Source organism: Polypterus senegalus, chromosome 15 (genome assembly GCF_016835505.1).
Source record: "Polypterus senegalus isolate Bchr_013 chromosome 15, ASM1683550v1, whole genome shotgun sequence".
NCBI classification, from domain to species: domain Eukaryota; kingdom Metazoa; phylum Chordata; class Cladistia; order Polypteriformes; family Polypteridae; genus Polypterus; species Polypterus senegalus.
The window spans coordinates 82,973,599-82,991,800 of record NC_053168.1 but is presented as its reverse complement, the minus strand read 5'-3'; the positions used below and the strand labels follow the sequence as shown (position 1 = coordinate 82,991,800).

Sequence of the window (18,202 nt, the reverse complement as noted above, 5' to 3'; positions counted from 1 at the left end):
ATGATTGGAGCCAATCAACAATATCTTTTATATTTACTTTATCGTCAACCATTGGGTAGCTCCAACTGACATCAAATACAAATGATAACCATTACAAAGTTTCATTGTTAAATGTGTTACTGCTCTCAGAAACCTGGTTTCCTCTGACAGTGTAATAGCAGACATCTTTTCTGCACTGAGCTGTGTAGAGTGCTGCATTGGTCAAAAACGTGTGGTAGATAAGTTTGCAGATTTGAGAGCCTCTCTTAACTTTTGGCTGGTTATTATATGCCTTTCGTTCATATTTGTAGCACCTACAGTAACTCATGATAATTCACTTGTACTACATTTAAACCAGTTAGAAATCATCCTAATGTTATATGAATTTGTGCATTTACAGTATGCCATAGTCAGGAAATATTAAAGGACCAGTTTATTACGTTCTGCAGGAAAACTTTTCAAGCTTTCGTTGACCCAGCTCTTTGTAAAAAATGTTCTTTTAAAAGAAGTTAATAAAATGAATAAGTGGATTTTTTAAAGTAAATTTTTTCACTTAATATGATCTAATTAAATGTATTAGTGTTAATAACCAAAATATATACTGAATAAATTGTAAAATATTTTAAATAAATCTAGGTCAGACTTTGTTAAAATTACAAGAGTAAAATAAGCTGTTAGCTTTAATTTAATCAATTAGCTGTTTTACATGTGCTTTACATCTGTTCAACCTCTGCTTTGTTACAGCAGCTTTTCATTTGTCCCTGACTTCATGGAAGAAAGTGCCTTGTTTTTTGAGATATCTGAGCTTCATTAAACCTTTGGATATTTACATAAACAAAATAGTATAATGGCAGCCTGAGGGTTAGTGTCTCACAGTTTCAATGTTCTTGGTTCAAATCCTAGACTGAAGACTGTAATAGTGGAATTTTTAAAGCCCTCTTACTAACTGTACTCTATATCTAAAGAACAACATCCTGTAACTATATTATTACCAAATATTACTTCAGTTGCCACTGACTTATAGATTACAATAAACAATAACAGTACTGAGCTTCTGTTATGGTGTAGAAAATCTACAAATTATTCTATATTTTTATTATATTTTGTTCAATCCCAACAAGATGAATTCAGATGCAGGACACTTGTTATAGGTATTATAATATAAAAAGCATATCCTCTTCACTTATACCTCACTTTTATAGAAGTTGTTCATAACATAGTGCTAAATTGGTTTTACAGCCTGGGAAATAAGACTTGCCGATACCTCAGGCTATTGATTACTTTATGAATGGACATCTGGGACAACAATTTGGTTTACAGCCTTGGAAAGGATGACATGCCGATACCTCAGGCAACATCAAAAAACTTTATTACTTGGGAAAAGATCGATTAAAGAGTTTGAGCAAAATTCATCCTTCATATTGACAGCCAGCCAATCCAGGTGCATGCAACAATTATGTGTTGTGAAACCCTGGTAGTATAATAAAGAAGAAGAGACAAAGACGTTAGGAGAAGAGAACAGAGCGATGTCAGGAGAGGGTGTCGGCAGCATGCGGCCATTTTCATCTGTTCGTCAGAAAAATCTATAATGAACAACTGTGAGTGCTAGATCACAAGCTGCCTACGACATTCATCCTTGTCATCTTTACTTTTTCGTAAGCTTTTTCTAAAGACTATATATATCCAGACTTTACTATCAGTCCTACTTTCTGTTATTCTTTGTTCGACTGGTATTATTATTTCTGTACTAAATACCATGCTGCTTTTAACTTTCTATGCCTTGTCTTAATGTTTAGAGTGATTGAAGTAATGAGGTAGATTTCTTTGAGCACCTGGTGCAGCCAGAGCTTTGCCATTACCTCTTTTCTGCGAGGTTTATTAAGGCTGAGGGTGCAAACTCCACTCAGAAGTATGTAAAGTATGTAAAGAACAGTATGTAAAGTATGGCATTCCTGGCTGAAAAATGGCCTATAGTCAAGGATGCTGAGCCTTTGTATGTTTAAATTGTTTAAATTGTTGATTCTTGTACAGCAAAAGTAATATTTAGGTCTGAGATATCATTAAAACATCGTATTGTGTTTGTACCCATAATACAGTGCACCCGGAAAGTATTCATAGAGCATCACTTTTTCCACATTTTGTTATGTTACAGCCTTATGCCAAAATGGATTAAATTCTTTTTTTTTCTCAGAATTCTACATACAACACCCCATAATGACAACATGAAAAAGGTTTACTTGAGATTTTTGCAAATTTATTAAAAATAAAAAAAACTGAGAAAGCACATGTACATAAGTATTCACAGCCTTTGCCATGAAGCTCAAAATTGAGCTCAGGTGCATCCTGTTTCCCCTGATCATCCTTGAGATGTTTCTGCAGCTTAATTGGAGTCCACCTGTGGTAAATCCAGTTGATTGGACATGATTTGGAAAGGCACACACCTGTCTATAGAAGGTCCCACAGTTGACAGTTCATGTCAGAGCACAAACCAAGCATGAAGTCAAAGGAATTGTCTGTAGACCTCCGAGACAGGATTGTCTCGAGGCACAAATCTGGGGAAGGTTACAGAAATATTTCTGCTGCTTTGAAGGTCCCAATGAGCACAGTGGCCTCCATCATCCGTAAGTGGAAGAAGTTCGAAACCACCAGGACTCTTCCTAGAGCTGGCCGGCCATCTAAACTGAGCAATCGGGGGAGAAGGGCCTTAGTCAGGGAAGTGATCAAGAACCCAATGGTCACTCTGTCATAGCTCCAGAGGTCCTCTGTGGATAGAGGAGAACCTTCCAGAAGGACAACCATCTCTGCAGCAATCCACTAATCAGGCCTGTATGGTACAGTGGCCAGACAGAAGCCACTTCTTAGTAAAAGGCACATGGCAGCCCGCCTGGAGTTTGCCAAAAGGCACCTGAAGGACTCTCGGACCATGAGAAACAAAATTCTCTGGTCTGATGAGACTAAGATTGAACTCTTTGGTGTGAATGCCAGGCGTCACGTTTGGAGGAAACCAGGCACCGCTCATCATCAGGCCAGTACCATCCCTACAATGAAGCGTGGTGGCAGCATCATGCTGTGGGGATGTTTTTCAGCCGCAGGAACTGGGAGACTAGTCAGGATAAAGGGAAAAATGACAACAATGACTGCAATGTACAGAGACATCCTGGATGAAAACCTGCTCCAGAGCGCTCTTGACCTCAGACTGGGGCGACGGTTCATCTTTCAGCAGGACAACGACCCTAAGCACACAGCCAACATATCAAAGTAGTGGCTTCAGGACAACTCTGTGAATGTCCTTGAGTGGCCCAGACTTGAATTCGATTGAACATCTCTGGAGAGATCTTAAAATGGCTGTGCACCGACGCTTCCCATCCAACTTGATGGAGCTTGAGAGGTGCTGCAAAGAGGAATGGGCGAAACTGGCCAAGGATAGGTGTGCCAAGCTTGTGGCATCATATTCAAAAAGACTTGAGGCTATAATTGCTGCCAAAGGTGCATCGACAAAGTATTGAGCAAAGGCTGTGAATACTTATGTACATGTAATGATTTCTCAGTTTTTTTATTTTTAATAAATTTGCAAAAACCTCAAGTAAACTTTTTTCACGTTGTCATTATGGGGTGTTGTGTGTAGAATTCTGAGGAAAACAAAAGAAATTTAATCCATTTTGGAATAAGGCTGTAACATAACAAAATGTGGAAAAAGTGATGCGCTGTGAATACTTTCCGGATGCACTGTAAGTAAGTCTCTTGAAGTGCTGAGAGAGTGACAGGCTGTGTTATTCCTAATGCACTTGTGTGGTTTAAATTGTCAGATCTTAACCATCTGTGTGTGTGTCATTCATGGGGCACTGTTGTGGTTAGGGTCTGTGTGTATATAATTCTCATGAAGTACTAAGAGAGTGACAAGTTGTGGTATTCATAAGGCACCTGTGTGGTTTAAAGTGCTAGAGATTAACCAGCTGTATGCCTGTCATGCGTAGGGCATGAGTTTCTATGTGTATCCTTATACCTAAGTATGCGTGTGTTAATGTTAAGGTGCAACAGTAGACCATCCTGGTAACGAACTTGACGAGTACACTTACCCTTGAAGAAGACAGTTAAAGGGAAGTAGAGGGAAATACTATGATAATATAGCTTCTAACTGTGAAGGGGTTTTAAATGTGTCTAAAGATATTTCTTTGCAGCAATGCAGCTTTCATAGTCTTGTTGCTATTAGTTGATTTTCTTAAGTGGTTTGGAAACACTTTCAGATTGCAAGTTGTATTCAAGGTACATTTAAAAACAAAAGTCATTGAGTCCCTTCTAGAATATGATCTGAATATTAGAACTGGATGTACCTCTAAACACTCTGTGCTATCAATCAGTCATTTCTCATAAATGCTACCCAGAAAAAATTATGCGTATATCACTGTCTGAGGACAAAATAAAGCAGACTTTTGTCACTGTACATGGAGGTGGAGAAAATATTACCAAGAGGGTTCTCCAGTTGGCAGAAACATTATTATACTAATAATAATTAAAGTGTAGGTAAACCCTTCTTATTGTATTTAATGGCCATTTAAATTAAATTTATGCACTTCTTCACAGTGAGTGTCTGAAATGATGGGTGGGGGAGGGTGTAACATTATCTTTCTGCACTTGTCCCTGCCTGCATCTTTCCTTTGACTTTATGTCACCAAGTATATTTATGCCACGCTGTTTTGTTGAGCTACCATGGAGATGTCCTTTACCTCACAGGGGTGCTCTGGCTAAGCAGAGAAAACACGTGGAAAAGTTTCTTGATTTAAGATCAGAAATCAAAATAGTTATGGAAGAGGGCAAACAAGATATTTCAGACAACAAATGGTTGATGTATTTCTACTTCCTTGTGTAAATAACACAGGAACTGAATGCAGTTCATCTTAAGTTGCAAGGTCCATACCAACTTATTGCAGTAATATACAGCACTGTGAAAACATTCATCATCAAAATAAAACTTTGGAGAAGACGACTTTAAGGGAATAACTTTACTCAGTTCCCAGCATGCCAATCCTTGTTACAAAATATTACTAGTCATTGGGTAGAGAAGGTATACTGTTACCACAAAAGAGGCAGCACTATGCTCTATGACCCACTGTTGTCAGAAGACACAATGTCACATTTAAACTGTTTGAAGGCACTTTCTCTTATTGACTGTCGTTGAATTTTCAGCTAAAGCTGTTATTCAGGGGTGCAAAAGGAGACCAAGCCAGGATCAGTCAGATTCTTTGAGAAAAACTTTGCTCATTTTCAGAGACATCTACCCTCTTAAAGACGATGATATGTCTTTTGAGCAGTACACATGCACAGAAGATACTGTTTTCCACTATGAAAATTAAATTGAAGCACATATTTACAGTAAGGGATGCTCACCATACACAAGTTCTGGGGCCTCATGTATAAACAATGTGTACTCACAAAAATGTTGCGTACCTCCGTTTCCACGCACTCTTTGAGATGTATAAAAACTAAACTTGGCGTAAAGCCACGCACAATTTAACAGAAGCCCCTCACCTTACAAACACGGTTATGCAAACTTCTCTTATCTGGCAAACGCTTCACAGCTTTTCCTTCATGGACCTCAAGGCTCAGAAACAGTTTCAACACAAGAGCTATAAACATAATCAATCTGTCTATCAAGTGCTCCAGGTTAGAACAGTTTCTACTTATAATTACAGTTTCCTCACTATTAACTCTACAACTGTAATATTGCTCAACCTGTGCCACTTTATGAGCCATGTGTACTATCTGCAGTATTTTTTTATGTTGTATTGTTGTACTTATTCTTTAATCTGGTATATTTTTCATTGTTATAATTATTATTATTATTTCATAGGAAAATACATTTATGGAGGATTTGTATATTGAATCTTACTGTACAATACAATGACAACTAAGGAATTCGATAGAAGAGTGCATATTTTATATATGATGATTACTGGCTTCAAGTCAATTTAGATTTCTAAGAGCTATCCTCTTGGAGCTGTGAGCTGTTTGAATACTAGAATGTATATTTGATATTTTTTGATGAAAAGCATTAAAGTATGTACAGTACACACTCAAAATTCACGGGGGTTACGTTGCTAGAGCAGCCGCGAATTGTGAAAAACTGCAAATCTGTAATTTATGCAAGCGCGTTTTCATTGCCAGAAGCCTTAGAAGGTGCAGGGTGTTTCGGTGGCACCTTGGTGCTTTAACCCTTAAACTGCAAAATACTTGGGGTTAATGCATCCCTGGATGCCAAATACTTTTATGCTGCACTTTTTAAGTAGACGTCACAAAGATAAAGTTAAATTTTAATGGATCAGATTTTTTTTCCATGCAAAGAGAACCGCAATTACTGCAACACAGATAATTTTACACGCTGCAAGTGAACTGTAAACACTATTTTAAAAACTACTGGAACAATATGTACAAAGTGCAACTGATGCCATTGATGAAATTCAGTAAACCACCAAGTCAACTGCGCTTAAATTGGCTGCACAGAAGCACACAGAGGCCAACGCTGATGCTGGCAGGCTAGTCTAGTGCAGCGGCTGAAACCCAGAGACAGTGAGGCTGCAGTACTGCAGGCAGTGGCACTGGTCATGAGCTGGCTGCTCAACGAATGTAAGGCACTGACAAATCAGCCCGACTATAGCCGGTTGTGCCGTTCAATGAATGTACGTCGCAGAGTATACTCGTTTCCCAGTGCCATTTGCCAGCACGCAGGACCCGACTATAGCCGGTTGTGGAGGTTTAAGGATTAAGAGGAACAAAACGGAAAATACATAAACACTCAACTGGAGATGCATCACAGGGCAGCAGTCAATCAGCAGCAAGGAGAAATGAATAACACTGTAGCGGTCAGGTGCCACTAAGATTCATACTGTCGAGAAAATGGTTATTTATTTATTTTTATGGTGGAGATTCCAGGGACGCACCCAGCCTTGGCCCAACCTACACGCACTCACAAACAGAGACAAAAACAAAGCAAATACCACCTCTGTTCCAATTATGGCGATTACACATTAAATACAACAAAGCACAAAAAAAACACACACAGTAAAGTCCATGAAAATTGGCAACGGATGAAATGTAATGATGAACATAGATAGTCCAGAGATCCAAACATTGAATGGGAATGTAAAGATAGTCCTTCCGGTAGTTCCTGAAATGGTGAAGATGGGTGGACGGGTTTAGGAGCATTCCTTTCTTCACAGGATGGCCATGTATCTAGTTACAGTTCTCACGTACACAGGCAGACAATCCAGACGCCACTCACAAAACGATCCAGGACAAAACGAATAAGTACAAGTAACCCAAAAGAAGGCAGACAGACAGAACCTTGAAACACAAATTATAACTACTTTTTTCTTTGCATTTGGTCACTGGCCCCCTTTTTAAAAGCCGCGCTGACATCCTTTGACCCCTAACAGCCCCTGCACCCTCAGCAGAAGACCAATCAGAGCCACTGCACGGACTGTTGGGAGTTGCAGTTTCAAATTCTATTGGCTACTTTCACCATCCCAAGCCACGTTTACCTCTACGGTTGCTTCCTGTTCTCACTACAGTACAGTATTGCAACGAGAAAAGCCATGAAAATTGTGCAGGATATTTGTGGTTTCCACTAACAATTATTAGTTAGGTTCTTAGGAAAAATCCAGTAACGACTGAGGCTGCGAACTCTGCACCACGACTTCACGGGGGTCTACTGTATATTACATTCTACAGATAAATTATTAACTGCATTTAAATAACGAATCCTGTTAATAATTTAACATGTGAGGCACAGTGGTAGTGATGAGCTGGCGCCCTATCCAGGGATTGCTCCTCCCTTCTGTTGTAGGCCTCCTGGGACTGGCTTGACCCTGGATAGATAAATGGATGGAATAATTAAACATGTATTATCAAGATTTCTCAATGTTCCTTAACAGTTTTGAAGAATCTGCGTTCTAAGCTTACGGCTGGGTATACATTTAATACAGAGCTATTGTGGGGATTGGTCATGTGGTGAAGAAAAATGGAAGGACAGAAATTGGGGGTTGGTACATTTGAAAGACACAGTACTCCTACAATAAATTATTTCATCCAGGGTCGCGTGCGTTCCAGCAAGTATCTTACTGGAAACAGGACAAGTCCCTGGACGGGGGTGGCACAAGCAATTCTGGATGGGGTGGAGGTAGGAATTATTCTGGATGGAGTGAGGAGTCAGGAACAAGTCTTGGACGGGGTGCTACCACTGCCCCACTGTGTCCCCATGTTTAGTACGTGCTTTAATGCATTTCTTCCTGAAAATGACATCAAATATACATATTAGTATTTTAAAATATTGAGAGAGCTGTAATATAATAAATGTAATGTATTCTGTGTGGTGATCAGTGCCTTTGCTCTCCCATGTGTGAAAGAGAAAGACCGTTTAAGAAGTACAAAGTGATTGACACACATACAATACAAAGTATTTAACGTGCTGCTTAAGTTACGATGGGATTTGAGAAATTCTACTAAATTAAACATTGATTTTAAGGTGAAGGTTACGATGTTCTACTTTAATGACAAAATAAAGTACAATATTAAGGTGAAAATTTTCAGATTTCAGTCAACATATCGATCTCTTTCTTCTTTACTGTTGCTATTTTTTTTTCTTTTCTATGCGCCCTAATACGCGTCCTTATGACAGGGGTGTCGAACTCCAGTCCTGGAGGGCCGCAATGGCTGCAGGTTTTCATTCTAACCATCTTCTTAATTCGTGACCAGTTTTTGATGCTAATTCACTTCTTTAGCCTTAGCTTTAATTAGCTTGACTCAGGCCCCTTAGTTGTTTTTCACCTTAATTAGCAGCCGGGCAGTAATGAGACATAAAACAAGCAGGACATGACCTCACCTGTACCCATCAAACAAAATCTGAAAATAAAGATGAAGGTCTCAGTAAGGTTGATCCCTCAGGTTACCAAAACATTTTAGGAGTTCTTAGAAAAAAACAGAATATAAACAGTTTTGGAAATGTCTGCTGTGGCAAAAAGAGAGCAGCAACGAGCCATGAAATTGAATAACTAGTTTAATTAACAGCAGGAATCAGCTTCTCATTAAGGAACTGGTTGGAGTTTGAACCCCCAATTTAGCTGGTCATCTGTTGGCTCGTTTCACGTCTCATTTCTGTTTGGCTGTCATTTAATGAAGAAAAGAATCAATTCAGAAGACTTAATCCTTAAAAACATGGCTATTAAAATAGAGGGAAAAGAAGTTAATTAGCAGTGAAAACTGGACTCTGATTAGGAAATGGGTTAGAAAGAAAACCTGCACCCACTGCGGCCCTCCAGGCCTGGAGTTTGACACCTGTGCCTTATGACACCCAGACAGTGGGTCGACTTTGACATCTTATCACTTCTTTTTTTATTTCGGGTACTGTGCAACTTTCTGAACTTGAACTTTCGAGTGTCATTCCATCACGTTCCTTTTGTTGCTCACGCCACTGCCTATGCCACCAAAAAGTACATTTTTGCTTCACTCAGCTTCACTGAGCAGGATCTACACTTGGCATTTGGTGAAAATCTTCTTTTTTTACACATGCATTTGCCATTGACTTTTAATAAAATACTGAATGGAAGGGGATATGTATGTTGATTTGCATATTCAGATGTTTAAAATTCTGGATGGAGTCCAGTAGGGCTATAAAGCACTTTCGTTAAATATCACATCTGTTGGGATTTATAAAGGGGAAGCGCGTGGAACTTGGCGTTTTATGCATCTGGAATTATTTGTGCATACGCACATTTCTATTTTTGTCCATACGCCATGTTTTATTCTGAATTTTACGCACTTTGTTATACATGAAGCCCCTGGGGCCTCGTGTATAAACGGTGCGTATGCACAGAAATGTTGCGTAAGAACTTTTCCACGTTCAAATCGCGATGTATAAAACCTACACTTGGCGTAAAGCCACGCACTTTTCCACGGTACCTCATGCCTTGTCGTACGCAAGTTCTCTGCTCGGTTTCGCAGTCTGGCAGCACCCAGCGTCAAAGCAATGGTACTGTTCCTGTGTGATTACTCATTATTTTCATGACGTGGCTTTATAAATACACTGAAACTAACCGCATATTGTTTATTAGTGTAATGCATCTGATTGTAATTAACTCGTAACAATATAATGGTCCAGGGAACAGCCATAGTATTCCAAATACCATAACTGCTTTAGCGTTGTTACTCTCACTGCACCTTCCTCTTCTTCTTATTTTTCTACTTCTTCTTTCAGCTCCTCTCATTAGGAGTTGCCACAGCGGATCATCTTTTTCCATATTACTCTCACTGCACGACTCGGAGTATTTATATCACTGTATCTGAGTGTGAATCACAGCAGCAGCTGATCGGAAAGAGAATTATCGGTATATAGCTTCAAGGACACGCTGTCTCAGCCACTGCAAAACGTTTTAAAGCCTTTCCTGTACAGACCTCGTGGTTCAGAAACAGTTTAATCCCAAGAACTTTAAATGCACTCAATCAATTGCTCCTTGTGGAACAGTTTGTACTTATAAGTACAATCACCCCACTGTAAACTTGCACTACAGTTATAATATCGCACAACCTGAGCCACTTTATAAAGCGCGTATTTACATATGATGACGATATCATTTTTAAGGTGAAATGCAGCAAAATATGTTTGTTAAATTATACAGATAAAACTTCAAATTCATTTAAATAATCTATATTCTTCACTGGGAGTGTTGTTAAGGATAGAATAATTAAACATGTACTACGAAGATATTTCAATGTTCTTTAAACGTTTTGAAGAATCGGCGCTAAGCTTACAGATGGCTTAACGTCTATTACAGAGCTGACTGTATGGCGATCGGTTACTTGGGGAAAGAAAAGCACTGACTGCAGTGACGGCTACGCCAATATATATTGAATATATAACAGAAAGAGAAAATAACACAGCTAAAAACGCAGCGACAAATTTCGGCAAAAGTTAAAATGCTTGTGTCATGAGCACGAGGCGGCTATGCAATGTCTGCAACGGACGTGGCCATCCACCGTGCATAAGCTACCTTACTGACATTGGCGGGCGAAGGAGCCACCGATTCTTCCTCTGCCCAGTGCCACCACAAGCCTAGAGCCGCCCCTGAGTACTGCTGCAATAAATTATTTCATCCAAGTGAAACACATGTTTAATAAAGTGCTTTAACTCCTATCATCATGAAAATGACATCACGTATACATCTAAGCATTTTAGTTATTTAGAGAGCTGTAATAGCACGAATGTAATGGACTCTGTGTCCAGTTGGAGGAAGAGAGCCGGTTTAAGAAGCAAGTAGTGATTCACACACATAGGCACATAGAAGATCAAATACAAAACAAAGCATTTAACGTGCTACTTTAATTACGATGTGATTTGAGAAACTGGTTAATTAAACGATTTTAAGATGAAGTTTATGAAGTTCTACTTTAATGACAAAATAAACTACGTGATTAAAGTGGAAATGTCGAGATTGAAGTTGACATTTCGTGCTTTTTCCCCACCGTGTGCCTTTTTTCTCTGTACCCTAATAAGCTTTCATATGACACTCAGACAATGGGCTTACAACTCGGCTTTTCACGGCGACTTTGATATGTGACTTCTTTTTTATTTCCAGCACTGTGCGATTTTGTGAATGTAAGCTTTCAAGTTTCTCCAACACGCTATGTCACTCGATCAACTTCCTTTTGTTGATTATACCACGGTTTATTTGAACAAATAGTATGTTTTTCCTTTGCCTCCACTTGGTATTCGCTGAAATTCTTATATTTTCCCCCGTGCTTTTCCCATTGTCTTTTCACAGAAGGCTGCGCTTAAGGGCGATTTATATTGATTTGCATATTCAAAGAGGCGTAATTGTGGGAGGAGTTGGGGCATTACATAAAGCGCGTGCACAAGCGTTAGTTTTCACGCTGATTGGGATTTATGTAGCGGAAGAACGTGGAAGTTGGAGTACGCACAGATTGCTGCATCTGGATTTTTCTGTGCGTAAGCACATTTCGGCTTTTGTGCTTACGCCATGTTATAGTGCGAGTTCTACGCACGCCGTTATACATGAGGCCCCTGGTGATTTACTGCTTCAGCCTTTCAACCAAGTATTACAAATTTGACTGAGCAGAAGCATAGGCAACTATCTGGAAAAACTTCATTGTACAATTAATTTCTCGCAAATTATGTTAATTGTCTATGGAAACATTATTACTGATAGTAATAAATAATGCATGAATATTACTTTGCATGGGAACGAGGAGGTTAACAATTGTTCTTTATTCACAACATACTTTTTTTTCTGCTATATCTGTTTTATTAGTGGTGATTAGTAAGATAGCTGTGCTGGCTCTAATACTCTACATGAGTGTTGTGGTTTGAATTCTGAAATTTTGACATAGAGACACGTGGTTTATGTAATTGACTACGGTTGCAAAACAGGCTACAAGACAAATAACTCATTTTTCATGGAATGAGTGACCAACAAAAGAGACTACCTTCTGTCGGTAGGCGAGAGCATACTCCTCTGGAGTGAAAACCTTCACCTCCGATTTCCCAGTGCAGAATCAATCAATCAAATGCAGAAGATTAATGCCCATTGTAAGAGCCATTTTCCTAGTTCTATAAAATGTATAAATATTTATTAGATGATAATGCATAAAATATGGGAGGTTCCTAAAACCCCCGTGAATAGAATTGAGTTGGTATTTTCCTGTCATTTCTTAACAGTTATGAGTTAACAATGTTCTCCAGTAAGTGTTTAGCCTTGCCTTGTGTAAGGTACAGAGGCATACGGTTTTTTAACCGTGTCCTTGAAAGAATTCTTTTTTGTGCTTGCGTTCGTGCTTATGCACGCTACTGAGCCTGGCGCATATCTAAGTGCCAACGGCCTAAGGATCTTTTGAGTGTGAAGTAACTCGTAAAATAAAAGAGTTTGAACCGTATGTTTAAAGCATACAGAAGAAGAAATAAATAACCTTTAAGTACAGAAGTAACCAAAGCTTCATAAGAAAAACTAAGTTTAAAGAAGATACATTTTTCCCTTTTTTTGACTTTATTCTATGTGTGTAACTATTTTTCCTTTTATTCTTGTATGGATTATTTGCCTTTAACTTTCACTAAATATTTTTAAAAACAAACTTTTGGACTGAGAGATTTCTTTGACACACGTCTTACCCGTGCCTGAATTCACCTTATGCAAAGGCGGCTACACTAAAGTTAAAAAACCTGCCTGAAGTTTTGAAACCTGCTTAAGATCTGAACCTGCCTAGGACTGAAAGTTTAAAATTGCCTTGGATCATAAAAGAAAGCAAGAATGCATTTTCAACGCCTTTGAACGCCATGGCATCTGAGTCCGGGAGCCAAAGAACATTTCGAACCCCCATTGAAAGTAACAGTGGTGTGAGTGGAAGTCACAACGATCAGGATGTTTCAATGGAGGATCATGTTGATGATGACATAAAGCCGTCCAATTCATTAACATCTAAACTTCAATCTGAAATAGACTGCAAATACAAACAATTATCTAGTGTGATGAAGGCTGTGAAGGAATTAAAAAAAAATGAATTTAACTGTGAAACTATACAATCGATCATCAAGAACTTGTTCTTTAACCAGAGAATTGAATATAAAAGGTTAATTGACAAGCTCTTATCCCTCCAAAGCAATGAAGATATACGGAAAATGCTACAAAAAGACTTTCATGCTAAAATGGAAATTTTTCGCACATTTTCAGAAAATACGATGGAATGGGTCTTTGAAGTACGTCAAAATATAAGCCTCAACCAGCAGCCCGACTTTTCGGCTAACCAATTCAAGGATTACAGAACGACGAATGACTTTCCTGACGTCTCTCCAGAAGATAGTGTCTCACAGGTTTCCATTCAAAGTAAAAGTCATAAGTTCGGCTGTAAATTCAGCCAAAACCTCCCAAATCTCCGCAAAATCTAAACGTAGTACAAGTTCAGCCGGGACTCCCAAGAGCGCCATCAGATCTCAAGAGGTAGCACATGCCGTGCTGTTGGCTAAAGCAGAAAACCAAAGAAAGCAACAGGCACTAGATTTGGAAGAAATGCAGCTGAAAGCTAAAAGAAAAGCTGAAGAAGCTCAATTAAAAGCTAAGAGAGATCAATTGGCTTTAGAGGCAGCTATTGCAGAATCCGAATCGAAATTAAAAGCACTTAAAGGGCTCAATCGCAGTCCAAATATACTGAGCCAGAAACCAGATGCGAACAGTTACAACTTTACAAATACGAATGAAAGCAAAAATCCTCAGCAATCGCTTTATGATCAGCAAAATAAAGCGCCAGCACCTCTTCAACAATCACTTTATGATAAGCGCTACAATCAACAGAAAGAACAACAGTATAAGACTCAAACACCTTATGTGCCGCACAAAAAGATCCCAATATCTGACGGCGATCCCTTGAAATATGTGGACTTTATAAGTGCATTTGACCGAGCTATCGATGAGGCAAGGAATCCACAAGATAAATTGGACCTATTGGCGCAGTTTACTAAAGGTTCATCTCTGTAAACACTTCTCACCGTTAGAAGGTTATCAAAATGCCAGAAAGAAACTCGAAAGTCTCTATGGAAACCAGCTACAGAAAGCCGATGCCTATATGAGAAAAGAAAAAGGGCGATCGCAAATAAAGCCAAACGATGGAGAAGAACAGAGCGATACTGCGAACTTTATGTATAAATGTTATGCCCAACTTACAAAGCGGACAACAATTTGAAAGTAAGGATAGCCTTCCTACTAAAGTCTCCAAACCTCCTCAAGACCTACTAGCACCGTGGCAATGCAAAGTACAGAGTATTGAAAGTACGGAGAACAGGCGAACACCTCTCGCCGATCCATTGAACTTTCTTAACGAACAGCCAACATCAGCTTTGGATCCTGCGTACAGCTCAGCTCCACAAAGTCATACCTTCAAGAAGGAAAAGGACAAAACTGACCAAGAGAAGAATCCCTTGAAAGGCGTCCCGAGAGAAAGCAGCTTTGTTACAAACTTTTCTGCAGCGGACGAAAAAATGGATACAAACACCTCAGTCAAAACGGCGGAGACGGCTGGACATACAAGTGGTAAGCACTGTCTTTTTTGCAATGAAAATCACGATCTTAACGAATGCAGTGCAATTCAGACATTAACTTATGAAAGTAAAATTGACTTTTTGAAATCTAAAGACTTATGCTTTAAGTGCCTTAAACAAGGACATTTTAGTAAAGTCTGTGAAGAAAAGATTAAATGCCAAATATGCTCTCAGTTACATCCAGTAATTCTGCATATGAATAAGGAAAAAGGCGCCGACGATAAAGTCACACTTCCTAAAGAGGAAAACGTTTCTTTTGCCCATATTTCTGTTGAGCCATTAGAGACTTGTTCTGATACCGGGGCCGGTAAAGAGTGTGTCTTAGCTGTGACTCCAGTTCAAGTTAAGTCCAAAATGAGTGAAAAATGTGTAGAAACATCTGCTCTAAAAGACTCTGACAGTTCAGCTACATTTTGCACTGAAAGTCTGCAAAAGCAGTTAAATCTTTCTGGAGGAAAGTCTCACATCTACATCAGCTGTAGAAAGAGACTCAGTAAATAGTCAGAAATTAGTAAAGTGTACAGCCCTAACGAAGTTACAAATCTGTGGAATAGAAGAAAATACATTTTTTGATACACCAAAAGTGTACACACTGAACTCTGTACCAGTGAAAAGGGAGAACATCCCTAAAGAAAAAGAAAGACTGCAAACATGTTCAGTCAATTGTGTAACAATAAAGCAAGTAGAACAAATGTTACTCAAGCAATACAATATAGCCTTTCCAGAACGCGACTGTGAAGAAAAAGAGGAAATGTCACAAGAAGACATTAAATTCAAGCGCATAGCCTCAGATACTGCAAGTCTAGTGAACGGACATTATTGCATTAATCTGCCCTTTAAAGATGAAACACTTAAAGTGCCAAACAATCGTTGTATTGCAAAACAACGTGCTATAGGACTTAAAAGAAAACTTACAAGATATCCGACGTTTCATGAGGATTATAAAGCGTTCATGAAAGACATTTTAGACAAAGGTTATGCCATAAAGGTACCCACTGAACAGCGGACCCTCGAAAATGAAAAAATATGGTACATCCCTCATCATGGAGTATACCATCCTAAGAAAAACAAAATAAGAGTAGTGTTTGATTGTACAGCCACCTATCAAGGTTTTTCTCTAAATGAACAGTTGTTGAAAGGACCTGATTTAACTAATACACTCATTGGAGTTCTTACAAGATTCAGAGAGGAACCAATCGCTCTCATGGCGGACATTAAATCAATGTTCTATCAAGTGAAAGTACCAGAAAAAGACATGGATCTTCTTCGTTTTCTGTGGTGGCCCGAAGGTAATCTAAACAATGAACTTGAGGAATACAAAATGACAGTGCATCTTTTTGGTGTTACTTCATCGTCCAGTTGTGCCTCTTATGCCTTAAGAAGACTCAGCAAATCAGCAATGCCAGAAGAGGCAAACCACTCTGCAATCATTCAGAAGAATTCACATATTGCCACTCTCATTATGCAACAAGTTCATAAAGAAATTGGACATTGTGGGTGTAATTACAAGATGCTACAACCTGAAACTCCTGGGTAAAGACAATACCAATTGCAAAGGGGCAGTCAGAAGAGTTTGTGTGCAGATCCAGACCAGCACACTGGACAGACTTGTGAACAAACAGTGCCTGCTCCAGGAAGCAACAATGATTAAAATGACTCATTTTCTTTTTGCATGCCTAATTTTAAAGCTTTTTAAATTTAGTGCTTGTGTTTATACATTTGTGTTTTTATAGTAGAAACTAAGTTAAGCTTCTTAAGGTTTGTTTTAAGTTTGGTAAAGTATTGAAGGCTCTTATTAAGTAAAGTTAAGTAATTGATTTCTGCCCTAGCATAAACAAATAGGGGCCGGATGTGTAAGAGCCATTTTCCTAGTTCTATAAAATGTATGAATATTTATTAGATGATAATGCATAAAATATGGGAGGTTCCTAAAACCCCCGTGAATAGAATTGAGTTGGTATTTTCCTGTCATTTCTTAACAGTTATGAGTTAACAATGTTCTCCAGTAAGTGTTTAGCCTTGCCTTGTGTAAGGTACAGAGGCATACGGTTTTTTAACCGTGTCCTTGAAAGAATTCTTTTTTGTGCTTGCGTTCGTGCTTATGCACGCTACTGAGCCTGGCGCATATCTAAGTGCCAACGGCCTAAGGATCTTTTGAGTGTGAAGTAACTCGTAAAATAAAAGAGTTTGAACCGTATGTTTAAAGCATACAGAAGAAGAAATAAATAACCTTTAAGTACAGAAGTAACCAAAGCTGCATAAGAAAAACTAAGTTTAAAGAAGATACATTTTTCCCTTTTTTTGCCTTTATTCTATGTGTGTAACTATTTTTCCTTTTATTCTTGTATGGATTATTTGCCTTTAACTTTCACTACATATTTTTAAAAACAAACTTTTGGACTGAGAGATTTCTTTGACACGCGTCTTACCCGTGCCTGAATTCACCTTATGCAAAGGCGGCTACACCCATCTTGAGGGCAAGAGTATCCCAGTTCCTATTTCTGGTAGTAACCCTGTCTGAAGCTTTTTAATCATCAGATTAAACAAATAATATAAAATTTGGTTATGTTTGCTATGGTGTTTTATTTTATAAATACAAAATTGTCTTATTGAGAGGAAAAATGCATCAATAAAAAAAATAATAATTTACTGTACCTCTTCAATTTCCCTTCTCCATGTTTTCACCTCTTCGTCTATTTCCTAAGAAAACATAATTAAACATTATGCAGTACATGTCTCAAAATAGATAAGGTTTCTTATAAAAATCATAGATTACAGAATTTTTAAATTGCCAAATTTGCTGTTAAAAAAAGACAAAACGACAACAATGTTACTGAAAATTTATGGTAGATTTATAATATTCTTTTTAGGTAAAACAACTCATTAAAAGCAATTGAGCAACATTTTAAAAAATTACAATATGTGTACATTTTAATAGATTTAACTTGTCTGGACTGTTAATGAGAAAGTAACTTTGAAGTGGTTAGATGGTTATAAAATATACTTTCCGAAGCTGAAGAAGTATAAACCGAAGACACCATTTTAGGAGAAGAACTTCATGCCATCTGTGAAGCATGTTGGTGAAATGTTATTGTTTGGGGTTACTTTGCTGACTCAAGGCCTGGGCAACTT

The 18,202-nt window shown here is 38.4% G+C and overlaps 1 long non-coding RNA gene across 1 annotated transcript in view; it reads right to left on the bottom strand.

Annotated features, from left to right (window-relative positions):
- LOC120516020 overlaps positions 1-17,772 on the bottom strand; it is a 40,415-nt gene extending 22,643 nt beyond the window's left edge. The window contains exon 1 of the long non-coding RNA XR_005630756.1: positions 17,726-17,772. This is a non-coding gene — a long non-coding RNA (uncharacterized LOC120516020). The remainder of the gene's footprint in view (positions 1-17,725) is intronic.
- Between the last annotated feature and the right edge of the window lie 430 nt (positions 17,773-18,202).